The sequence below is a fragment of the Pseudorca crassidens genome, chromosome 3 (assembly GCF_039906515.1).
Source record: "Pseudorca crassidens isolate mPseCra1 chromosome 3, mPseCra1.hap1, whole genome shotgun sequence".
Lineage (NCBI taxonomy): Eukaryota > Metazoa > Chordata > Mammalia > Artiodactyla > Delphinidae > Pseudorca > Pseudorca crassidens.
Window position 1 is genome coordinate 22,952,856 of NC_090298.1, and position 13,359 is coordinate 22,966,214.

Here is a 13,359-nt window from a genome sequence, read left to right on the forward strand (position 1 = left end):
CTACATTATAGAGACCAATCTACTTCACTCTACCAATTTAAATGTTAATCGCATCCAAAACACCCTCAGAAAAACACCTAGAGTAATGTTTGAAGAAATATCTGGCCACTTTGCAGCCCAGTCAATTTGACACATAAAATTAACAAACAATGTGTCTATAATTGCATTTGCATTGTGCATATAAGGTTTCTGTCTATTATAAAAATGTTATAATTATTTCAATTATAATGTTCATGTCACATTTAAAAATATAGGGGAAGAATCTCAAGGCCATATAAGAATATAGAATAACCATAGCTAGAATCAATTGTGGAGAAGGTCAGGGAATAATTGAACAATGAATGTCAGTGGCTGAGTAGAAATACAGCTCAACTATGAATCAGAGGAGAAATGAGTACAGTTCCGATGGTCAGAGAGAAGACAAAAAAACTGTTCTTGGAGTGATTATTTTTATACATTAACCCCCAAATCCAGTGATTTAATGCAATAGGAGTGTCTTTCTTACTCATGGGAGGTCCAAAATGGGTTTGTCTGATGAATATGTGGTCTTATAAATGGTCTTTCAGGTACACAGGTCCCCTCCCCGGTTTGGTCTACCCTGCTTCAGAACTTTGAATCCTCTGAATTCAGCCAGCATGTCTGATAAAGATGGTAGAAATAACACATGGGAAATATTTGGGGCCAGGCCTGGAAGTCATCTGTGTAACTTCTGATGACTTACTTGCCACAACTGAGTCACATGACCACACTAACTGCATAGAGCCTAGGAAAGGAAATCTGGCTCTGTTCAGAAAGAAAAAAAAATCGTTTGGAGAACAAATGGGCAACCTTTGCCACAAATGAGAAGCAAACCACTGCTGATTTTAAAGTGATGAATCGAAAAATTGAGGTTAAAAGACCAGAGGGTCTTTTCTGAAATCTGTGTGCATGGTATATTGCCGTATCTAAAGATAATACAATGAGCAAATTCAAAATTAAAATTTATCCCTTGAAAAATCATTCTCATTCATCGTCTATAAAGTATATAATTCTCTATTATATATTTCTTCAAATAAAGACATTTTATAAAAAATTGCCAATAAATAAATGAATTAACATAATAAAAACAAACAATATTCCTGAAGATATATAATAAATGGTCATGACATTTGCCCCCATAGTTTATGCCTAAACTTTAGCAGTATATTTTTAACCCTGAGTCAACAGAAAAAAAGAAGTTATGAATTAGATTCTGATTAAAAAGAAAATCTTCCCCAAAACTTATGAGAATCAATAGGGGTTTTAGAAAAAAAACAATAAATACACAAAACTTTTTGGGTATCACTGAAGTTAAGAGAAATGAAAATTAAACTACCCAAAATATTTGATTTTGCTATTAGAATTTGAAAAGACAATTATGAAAATAAACATTGAGCCTGAAGGGTAATTTTTAAAGGTAAATATTAATTTTGAAAATTAAAGAACAAGGACATAGATAGGTAGAAAATTGAAATAAAAGTACTATCATCTTCCTCTGCCAAATTCTTACCAAAATAAATTTTAAATTATGCATTTATGTATATGTGTGTATATATGTTTGTTAGTTGTTAGCTTGTGCAAGTGTGCTTTATATGTATATATGTACTATATATATATAGTAATTAAAATATGTGGCTTTAAGCTTAAGTAACTGTTATTCATGTCAGCTATAGTCTGGACTATAGCCATAATGAATAGCTTGATAAGTGCTTAATAAGTTTATGATATTATCACCACATATTATCCAGTATAGAATATCCTTTTTAAACAAATATTCATAATAAAAAGGTATTTTAGATTTATTTAGACATAGATACTAAGAATATATCATTTTAAAATTAAATATATGGTCAATGAGAAAATAAAACGGTTAAGGTTTTTTAAAATACTTTTCCCACACAGTATCGTCTCTTTCCAGTAAAGAGTCATGAGAATATAGCAGGTTTTTGAGTGTTTTCTCTTTAAGGGCTTTCATCCAAAAATCTTCAATATTTTCCCAAGTTGTTGACATCCATTTTTATATTTTTGATGCTTGTGTTTTTTTTTTTGTTTGTTTGTTTTTTTTGCGGTATGCGGGCCTCTCACTATCGTGGCCTCTCCCGTTGCGGAGCACAGGCTCCGGACGCACAGGCTCAGCGGCCATGGCTCACGGGCCCAGCCGCTGCGCGGCATGTGGGATCTTCCCGGACCGGGGCACAAACCCGTGTCCCCTGCATCGACAGGCAGACTCTCAACCACTGCGCCACAAGGGAAGCCCCTGATGCTTGTTCTTAATCGATGTTTCCTGCAAGTGAACGTTTTCACCCAACAACTAGGACTCGTGCCTGCTTTCACTGTTTCTTAGTTTGTTGACTAAATTGTTGAGAGTTTACAGTGGGCAGTCATACCACTAAGAATAACAGCCAAGTTGGCACATGCTGGGCTGATAGCAATTTTAAATGTCATTGATTGTTAGACAGTTTCAGTGATATTGAAAAGTGTAAAAAGTAGATTTAACATAGTAATATTAACTTCTTGAAAATGAAGAGATATAGGCACATGAACAATCAATTTTTCCTTTCCTTCAGTCAGTTTATACTTTATTAATACAGTTTAATGATAGGAGAGAAATTTATAGTAAAGTGTACATGGAATCAGAACATAAGGCCACTTTCCATTCTGCTGTTAGATGTGATGCTTTTATAAAAAAAGGTATAATTCAAATTATATATTGATACTTTATAGGATCAACCACACATTCAACATTCCAGAAAGTTCATCATATTTGGTTACATGAAATAGTTTGTATATGAACAGATTCTTTTTCAATGACTGTCAAAGTTTTGTATTTAAAAAAACATATATTTGAGTACTTGCTATATTCTGAGACGTGCCTAGGTGTATACATATAAAGATGTGTTAAATTTAATTTCCGACTCTAAAGTATTTCTTAGAAAATGAAGACAACAAGAAATAATCAAGTAAAAGTGCAATAGGGAATGCCATAACTGAGTACAGAACACAGTGCAATGAGTGTGAAGAAGAAAGAATAATGAATTGTCAAGATATACAGACATTTTTAGAACTTGGATTTGTGTGACTTTAAGAGGGAACACCAATGGATAAGGCTATTCCAGCCAGATGAAATAGCATAAGCCAAGACACAGAAGTATGAAACTATATAGGACATTAAGGACGGAAGTAGCTTGGCCTGCTGAAATTATTCACTGCATTTACAGAAATGCTATATTAGTAAAAATTATATTATATATCCATATAAGATGTTATATATCCATGTAAGCATGCTGAGAGTTTTAAGCTTCATCATTGGCACATGATGCAAAAATAAACCTTTGCTGGTATTGTGAAAAATAGGTTAAAGGTAAAAATATTGAAAGTTGACCAGTTATATTGCAAAAAGAGCCTAAACTCAAGATGATGAGGTTTAATTAAGATGTTAAACTTGGCTATAGATGTTAGAAAATAAAATGGGGAGTCATGGAGAGGGTAAAATTGGCAATTAACTAGGAAACTGGTTAAGAAGGAGAAAAAAGTTAATTAATGAATAAACCCCATAATCAATGATGAGATTTTTTTAAAAGCTCAATTTAAGACATCTATCTCTCTATGGATAGATGATAAATAGATATTTATAGATGATAAATAGATATGTAGAGATATAGATATATGTATAGAGCTATCATATACATGTGATATCATATATATATCTATAACATATATGATATATTATATATGATATATATGTCATATATGTATGGGCAGAGACAAAAATAATAGTCACTAGTACCTTTCAATCTAGCATGCCTTAGATATTATTAAGAGACTGACATTATTCAAAGCCATTCATTAAGCTTAAATAAAATGAGTTAATTCATTTTTTTAAACATTTTTATTTTATCACTATCATTCTCCATGGTATCACTTCAAGTTGTTAAATCTAATCAGTCAATTTATTTATTGTCTTGAAGTAAGGCTTAATGTAATTATTGTTCAATAAATAGTTTTTGACATAGTAAGTAATAGCAACAGTAAAAATAAGATTATCTAATATTTTTTCACAAACAAACAATGACTATTATTCCTGAATCATTTACTACTACAGAAATAACATAGAAACACAGAAAAGGCAGATAAAAGGATGCCAAAGTACCAAAGTATTTTAAGGTAAGTAGTAATGAATACACAAAATTTGCTAAAATTATAAAGAATAAAAACATTGCTAAAAGGACAATAAAATGGTACGGATATTCCTACAATAAGAATACTCTCTACAAAAAACTATTAATATGATTGTGCTTGGGTTCTAAAATGAAAAATAATCAGAATATTTCATGTAACAATTGCCTGCAAGAATTTTCTCTCTGAAAATCTCTAACATTTTTAAGTCTCTCAAATTATGTAATCAATCAATGCAAACATTATTTTTGAAACTATCATTTTCCCTTAGAGATAGTAAATGCTTTGAAGATGAAAGGACAATGCATTTAGATGGCTTGTAAAAAGAAATCTATTTCCAAACACATTCTTCTTAATATTTTTCTTTAGGTAATTTTATAATTATCTCACAATTGATGTAAAAATGAGATTTTGATGTGAATTTTTTCATAATTTGACCACATACTTTGCTTTTTTATACTTATTGATAGTTGGATAACAATACAGTAGAAAATCATACAAGGCAGTGCTGGAAATCTATGTTGCTTGAACTGAAGATTTATTGATAAGACATTGCATCATAATTTGTAAAAGATAGAGAATCACATTGTAGTGAATAAGATTAGTCCTCTCTGCTGTTGAAATAATCAGTAAGTGAGGTAAGCCAGAAAGGGGATGAGGACAATTCCTAACCCCACACATCATTTCTATTGATTATACCCAGATCTTACACTAGCCATGATATGTGCCTGCCCAGATATCCAAAGATTAGATTTGAATCCAACCCTGTGCTGTTGTTTGCTCTTATGTCCATAGATTTCCATTTATCATCAGCAACCAACATAGTGCCCCAAGAGTAACTGAGAATTTTCAAGCATTCTTCAAATGTCCCATAAGTTAAAAGACAAGTTAAAGATGCTCAAACTTCAGCTCTAGGCCAAGCTTTAGGTAAACATATTTTAGAAGATATGTATCATTCCCTTAAAAATCAACCATAAATTAAATAACCCATTGCCGGGTGTAAGACTACCATTAAAAAGCAAATGTAGCAAAGTTATCATTAGATTTATTGACCTTTAAATAATGTAAAGTTTGAACCACTGAGTTTTCTTATATTTCATTTTTTCTAGGATATTCGTGTGTAACAAATCCATAGTCTGCTATAATCAGAAACCACTGACAGGCCTCCTCGAAAATGTTAATTTGTAAGCCACAATAATGAACCTCTGGCTGAAGTAAAACCACAGGAAACATTTCCCCATAGATTCAGAAGAAATAGGAGTCACTCCTGAGGCTCATTTGCGCTGCATTCTCGCTCTAGGCACAACACGTTAATAAACTCAGTTTTGATTACAACAGAGGTGTGTCCTTGGTTGCCCCCTCTTGGTGGACTCAATAATATTATAGTACTCACATGTGAGACCCCTTTACTTCCAGCTGTTAGAGACCACCTAGCTTGTTACAGTGAAATACTATGCTGAATATAATCTCAAAGTTTTTCTTGAACCCTGTGCTGTTGTTTATTTTTATTCATAAGATTAAGTATATAATTTAGGAATCTGATCAGATTATGTCATTTTATGTCCCTGAGTGAAACCTGGCCTATATCTTTATTTTCTATTATTGTTTCCCTTTTATATTTGTAGATTTTATTGTTGCTAATAAGAGAAAGTGGCAACAGGTAGGAGAATATGCACAATAAACCTGACAACATGAATTAGCCCTGAAGGCCAATAAGTAGAATGTCTCAAAACACTGGTGAGCTTTGGACAAATTTGCCTTGGGTCACTACTCAAGACCTCATATGGACTCTTTTCTGTTTGTCTCCCTGAGAATCAATTTGTTTATTCCATCTACCAGGAAGTGCAGCAAGTAAGGTTTACTGATGGTGACAGCTGGCATTTGGTCAGGATATAGACACCCAGGATGTAAAAGCAGCATATTTATTTCCAACTATCTCAGCTCTCATAGGTTGTCCCAGTGGAATCCTCATCCCCACCCAGGGAAATTCATGCTTCATCCATGTACTCTCACCATAGACCTAAACAGTGTTTGTATCTTTTGAAATTTTACACTTTTACCAAACACACTTACATGGACCAAGAGTCAGAGAAGCTGAAGGAAGATCCTAGGGAAGGTGGAATATTTTAAGGGTCAGCAGCTGTGTCATGCTAATAAGATGAGCAAGTAATTAAGTAGCAGTATGTGTGATCTACAAAATGGCTGTTGCTTCACTTCTGTCTTTCAAATACAATCTACCCTCCATATCCACGGATTCTAGGGCTCCACATCCAAGAAGTCAACCAACAACACATTGAAAATTTTGGAAAAAAAATTTCAGAATTTCCAAACATCAAAACTTGAATTTACAGCACTGACAATTATTTACATAGCATTTACTTTGTATTTACAACTATTTACATAGCATTTACATTGTATTAGGTACTATAAGTAGTCTAGAGATATTTTAAAATATATGAGGATATACATAGATATATCCTCATATACATAGGATAGGATATACATATACATAGTGTTTGTCTATAACTATACATGGTTATAGACAAACACTATGCCATTTTATATAGGGTATTTGAGTATCTGAGGATTTTGGTATCCTTGGGGGTCCTGGAATCAGTCCCCCACAGACACTGAGAGATGACTGTATCATGCACAAGAATCTCTCTTATGACCCATCTTAATGGGAAATCAGTGGGAAAAGGATTTCTGGGAAAGGCAGTTTGGCCTAGCCAAATGGATATATTATAAAGGCACCCAAGTATGTTTTATTGTTATTTAGTATGTTAAAATATCTGTATTGATTAAATGTGTTTGTTTTCTACTTATTTAAAAACTTCTAACATTCTATAAATATATAGATTTTGTAATTTTCTAGGAATTATTCCCTTAAATTAATATGAAAATATTCAGAGAGTAAATTTGTTATTAAATATAAAAATTTGCCAATTGTTACAATATTCCATGGAATGATTATGGGGGGGTTTGGGCACTTTATTGATTATGGTTCAACTATTTTGATCTACATACAAGGATTATTTTGGCTTTCTGTTGCTTCTTCTTCAAACATTGTCAATATTTTTTGCAATTGATATTTCCTGGAAGTACAATAAATCCAATTATTTTAAAGTTTTATTTGTGAAAAATACTTTGTCAAGTACAAAGATTAATTAATGAAAGCAATGTCTTTGCACAATCATCTTCCTGACAGTAAACTGTTTGAATTATGTTGTCATGCTCATATTAGGTAGATAGGGTTTAATTTTTAGGCAATGATAAATATATTCTAGGAATACAACAATAATAATGCATACATATGTTAATTGATGAAAGAGCAAGTATAAATGCATATGTTTTAAATTAATTTATTTTCTGGGTTCACTTACCTTTCCATAATAGCTTACACTTAATTTACATTATGTTCTTCTATGTTTACATCCACACTAGAGTCTACATGTTCCTGAAAAATTAAATATTTTGTTGCATTAACAATGTCAAGTAGAGTTAGACTCTTCTGTTAACACTTGTTATTATGTAGGCAATCACTAAGCATACAATGATTTCATAATGCTATTATGTGCTTCTACGGTGATAAAGAGCTTGTATTGATGGACAAAAATAGTTGAAAAAGCAATGGTGTTTCTTGCATTATAAAATCTGTTACCATTATCTGTATAACTCCTTAATCCCATACGTTCATCCTAAATCTTCTCCAAGTACATGAAACCTTAAAATAGACTTTTTTGTGAAACTCCATAGGCTCTGCAGCTGGTTAATTTGTTCATCTCCAGTAGTGCTGAAATAGACCGGTGACACCTAAATGAACTCTCTGGCATACTGTGAGAGTGCTAACATGTCAATTATAGATGCCTCTGTTAAACTTTCCTGGAATTATGTGTCCCAGGGAGCTAATTTATAGGACTAAAGGATTTGATATAGGTGTCGATTAAGCTGAATTTGGATTTCCCATAATTGGCAAATCTTAATTGAAATGTGCTCTCATTTGTCAGTATAGTCAGTTCCAGTCTTTAGTATATTAATTCTACAATTTTCCTCATTTCTCTTCAACATTTCACTAATAACCTTTATATGAAGTTGAATATGGTATTGTATAGTGACAATTTTTCTCTCATAGAAGACTGTAAAAGCTGATGTATGTGATAATTTTACTGGAAAGGAAAGAATGCAGCTGTTTATGGCATTGGAGGACCATGTACAATCCTGCATTATTCCAACCACCCTTCTTCCCATGAATTTTTTTGGGAACATTACTATGCCCTGGGCCAGTGTCTAAAATCAGAAACGCATAGTTTTCTGGTTATCTGGACTATCGCATAAGGTTGAAACTCAAAGTTAAATACAGCCCTTCTACTCTTAAAAAACTCCAATATATTTATATATATATATAATATATATATTTTTATGAATAGAAAGGCTCTATTTGACTTTTATATTAATTATATAGCTAATGTATATAATTATATAATTAATGTAATTTTATACAATTAAATATAATTAACATATATCATGTTTAATATTATTATATAATTAATACATAAATCCTGCTTTATCCAAACATTTAATGATATTTTTCACTCTACTGGGAAAATATTAACATTTCATGAGATATTTCTTTTCTGGCATAAATATTAAAAATAATCGATGTCACTTCAGGGCTTAAATGGGAGAAAATTAACTGAATCTTATGGATCAATGAATTCAAACCTTATTAACAACCATGTGGCATTAGTACTATTAATATTCTCATTTTACAGAGAAGGAGAGTGAAACAAAACATGGCTAACTTTGGATCTGGGCCTTTACCAACTTCCTTCCATTTCTTTCCAGAAAGAAGAAAGTGTGAATTTTAACCATTATTAACTAGGGACTGCTATCAATATCTCAGTGCAATACTGACTCCCTAAAAAAGGTCACCAGAAACCTTATTGATTAAGCAAACTAATTTTTAGACCAGTGCAGGTATGGAGAAAAATGCCTTGACTGAATCTTAGTGCATCTCAGAAGGGGAAGATACATACAGAATTATCAGAGTCTGGGGCCAACTGGTTTAAAGCAAGTCTTTCATTGTGAGAAGCTCATTGGGGCTGGAAACATTTTTCACACAAAAGTTTAGGATTGTAGGCACAGGCAGGAAATGGCCTTAATAAGTAAACTTGTCTGATAACCAAACTGCTTCCCCAGGTGAGCAAAATTTTTCCTTTTAGAAGAGCTATTTGCCTAAATAAGCAAATTATGTTATCATATATTGGCTTACAGGATTTCCTTGAATCAAATACAATATCTACCTACTGGTTTCTAGCCCTAAATTCATGAGCAAGAATGTCTAGGGACAAAGTCAAGACAAGTTAAAATGGTAGGAGGGGTGGGGTTCAGTTCTTAGTTAAGATTCCTAGGCTATGTTAATGCAATTCAATTCTCAGTACCTTTCTTGGAAAAGAAAATTTCTCATCGTATCATATGAACAAGTTATACTTAGAAAAGCTTGTGGGAAATCTTTGTAAAATATGTGCCAGCTTTCTCTTTGGTGCTTAAGTTCAGAGGAAGAACAGATCATTGATCTTGTGTCAAATAAAAAATCCTGCTTCCCTCCCATCAGTTACTAATCCCTGTTGTGGATAATTGTCCAATGTGGAAATAACTCCCATTATCAATCTAAGACTGTTCTAATACAATAGCCACTAGCCACATATAACTATTTAAATTTGAACTTTGATTAATTCAAATGTAAAAGGCAATTCCTCAGTCATCCTAATCACATTTCAAGTGCTTAACAGCTACCTGTGGCTAGTAACTACCATGTCAGATAATCCAGAATTGCAGAACATTTCTATCATTTTCCATGGCACAACTTTGATCAGAGATAATTCTTCACGTTCTGAGAGTTGATTCAGAATATATTCACCTTTAACAAAACATAAATGTCATTTCAGGGCTTTCAGAGCAATAGTTTTATTTATGAATAGGGTTAATGCAAATTGTCATGTAGTGGCATTTCACATTAATTATTATTTTTCATGTGAATGACAGCATGTTTTGCATTCCAATTTTGTATCAAACTCACATTGGACCGTCAATTTTTCCTTTCATTATTTTTTGATAAAAAGCTATTAGGGGCAGTGGGAAATACTTTTTCTCTTAATGTTTCATTGAATGTTCATTAGATATTTATGGGCACACTAAAAATAATACCACTGAGTCATTTCTGGGAAATGCAAAAATACACAAGAAGAATCCCATCATGTGCTATAAAACTTTAATGTATATTAAAATTAAACACCTATGACTTCATAGCTTTACTCTATTCCACGATAGGAAAACAAAAGAATTTCATAAATGAAAGCGAGACATAAGTAGTTGATTCTACTTGATTAGTTTCTTTCAGAACAGAATAATTTAGTTGGAAGTATAAGGAAACAAACTATTTGATCTTTTGTTGTGAAACAGTCCAACATTAACTAAAATTGAGCATCTTCAAGTTTCCATGTAATGTGTGTCCCAACACAGACCATCTGATAGGGCAGTAAAGGCACTTTTTGGTCTGAGTCTGGGCTAATACATTATTACAAGTTCCTTTTTAAAAAGAAATACTTTGAGATAGTAAATTACCAAACCTTGTCTATTAAACATCAATGGGTAAAGTATGATAAATTAAGAAATAAATGCAGTAAATTATGAATTGTCTCATATATATAAGTGTGTTTTCTTATTTTCTAACTGGCTCTTAAGGCTAATTTCACCTAGTTATATTCTTACATTTTGAATAACATCCCCATAAATTGAGTCTCTGAACATTTAGTCACGTCTTCTTTGGTCTTGATCTTCTCAATAAAAACACCTGACTCGTGCCATCTCTCTAAGTTAGCGAAAGTAGAGCTACCTCCCCCTGGCAACACACAGTGTGCTCCAAAACGGTAGATGTCACAAGATCAGACAGATGCATTTACCTTGTTCTTTTAAGGTAAATCCTCCAATCCCCTATTTAAAATCTCCTCAACCTCAGCAGATTATCCGCGGAAGAGAGGCGCCTACAACCGAGCCTGCGGTGCGCACGCGCAGTGCACGCCGGCCCGCCGCCGGCCCGCTGCCGGCCCGCTTTGGCTCTCTGCCCGCTTCCGGCTCTCAGCCAGTCATCTGACCAGCCGCAGCCAGCGGCATCTCTGGCAGCACGTTCAGCTGGCTTGGCAAGAACGCTCGCCACAAGAAGGAGCCAGAGCGCTTCCAAATGGTGGCCGAGGGGCTGCGGTCACTGTATCCCCCGGAAGCTGCTGCCCTGGAGGAGCAGTAAGGCTCTCACGAGTTCCACTCCCCGCCGCCGGAGGACTCTGACTCTGACTCTGACCGTAGCCCAAGCTACTCCTCGTGGGCCTGTACAGTATGCGCAAAACCACCTTCAGGAGGCGTCTGATGAAGAAGGGCTTCCTGGGAATGCGTATAGGGCCGAGCACACCACTGACTCCTTTTTCGCCACCAAACACAGCCTCGCCGAGGATGTGGTGCCCGGCGACACCTGCTCGTTGTGACCTCTGTGGCACCACTTCCACAAGCTCAGCATCTTCGGTACAGATTCCCCAACAGGTTCATGCGTGCCCAGCTGCCTAGCCCAGTGTTGGACAGCATACACACCCTCGGCCCTCCCGGGATTCTGTCTGGAAAGAAGGCACCTCAGGAGAGGTTATGACCTTGTGGAGGGCCTGGAGTGGTTCACCAAGCGTGTGGACCGCATCATCCTGCCCTTTGACGCTTCTGAAGTGGGTATCTCCAAAGAGTTCTCAGAGGTCATCAAGGCCCATAGGACAAGAGATGCATTGTGTTGAAGTTCCAGGCCTTGAAGCCCAAACTGCTGGACATGGTGGACGATATGCTGGTCAGTGACACCGCCCGGATGATGGCATGGTGTGCCGGGCCAGGCTGTGAAGGGCCGTGCCTTGTATGGCTCCAGAATAGGCGCTTGGGGCATGACTATGGTGAGGGGCCCGGTGAGGACACTGATGACGTTGAGTGGGTGGTGGACAAGCAGAAGCCCACCTGCAACGAGATCTACGTACTGTCACCTTTCAGCTGTCAGATCATGCGTGCCAGTGCCAAGTAGGAGATGGTGAAGTCCGTAGGAGATGGTGAAGTCCGTGCTGCCCCGTACGGTGCCGGGGGAGGTCTGGAAGCTGGTCGATGTAGACCAGGACGGGCTGCTGGGAGATGAGGTATTTGTCCTGGGCAAACACCTTGCCAAAGTCAAGCTCAAGGGCCACAAGGTGCCCGCTGACCTGCCCCCTTGCCTGATCTCATCCTCCAAGCAGAAGCACCAGTGACCCACCCTGCCCCGCCCCCCCAAGCCATCCCAGCACCCGGCCAGGCAGAGACTGAGGAGGGGAAGGGTCACCAGTTCTCAAGGACCCTAAAGACTGAGCGGATGTTTCCTCAGCTTTTGAAAAAGGTAAGGAAAAAAAAATTTTTTTTATAGGATAACAGCACTGATAGGATAACAGTATTGATATCTATCTACTCCTCACTTGAAATTAGTTTACTATGAGCCAGATACTCCATTAAGCACTTTAATATGTATCATGCCTTTTCATAATTACCAAAGCCCAATGAGAAAAGTTATGTCAAATGCTGGTTATAGGATTTTGAATCTCAGTAAGACACCATAACTTTCTAAAGAGTTTATAGCTAATACATAATAGAACTGAAACTTAAATCTGAATTTCAGGTATCTTGATTTCCAAAATAATGTTTTTTTAAAAAGTTTTAGCTGTAATATACAAGTGCAGGAAATTTAATATCCCAAATCTATTTATCAAAAAAACTATCATTACCTCCATAATTAAGGGTTTTCTTATCAAGCCATCAAAAAAATCTTACCTTAAGCAGTCCTGCATGCGTGATGTTTTCTATAATTAGTTTTGCTGTTTGGGAATTTAATGTAAACGTGTTTTCTTGTGCCTGGCTTCTTTCATGCAACATAATGTTCTTGAGATTTTTCTGTGTTGCTGCATGCATCATGGTTGATCCTTTGTCATTGCTAAAAAAAAAATCATTGCATAAGTATACTTCCATCTGTTTATCCAGTCTCCCGTTGATGGATATTTGGGTTGCTTCCAAGTTTTGGCTACTGTAAATCATTGGTTATTTGAGGCTGAAGAGGGGTGA

The 13,359-nt window shown here is 35.4% G+C and overlaps 1 pseudogene; it reads left to right on the plus strand.

The window, feature by feature from the left end:
- Nucleotides 1-10,841: 10,841 nt before the first annotated feature.
- Nucleotides 10,842-12,518, plus strand: LOC137220953 (EH domain-containing protein 1-like; annotated as a pseudogene).
- The last annotated feature ends 841 nt before the right edge of the window (nucleotides 12,519-13,359 follow it).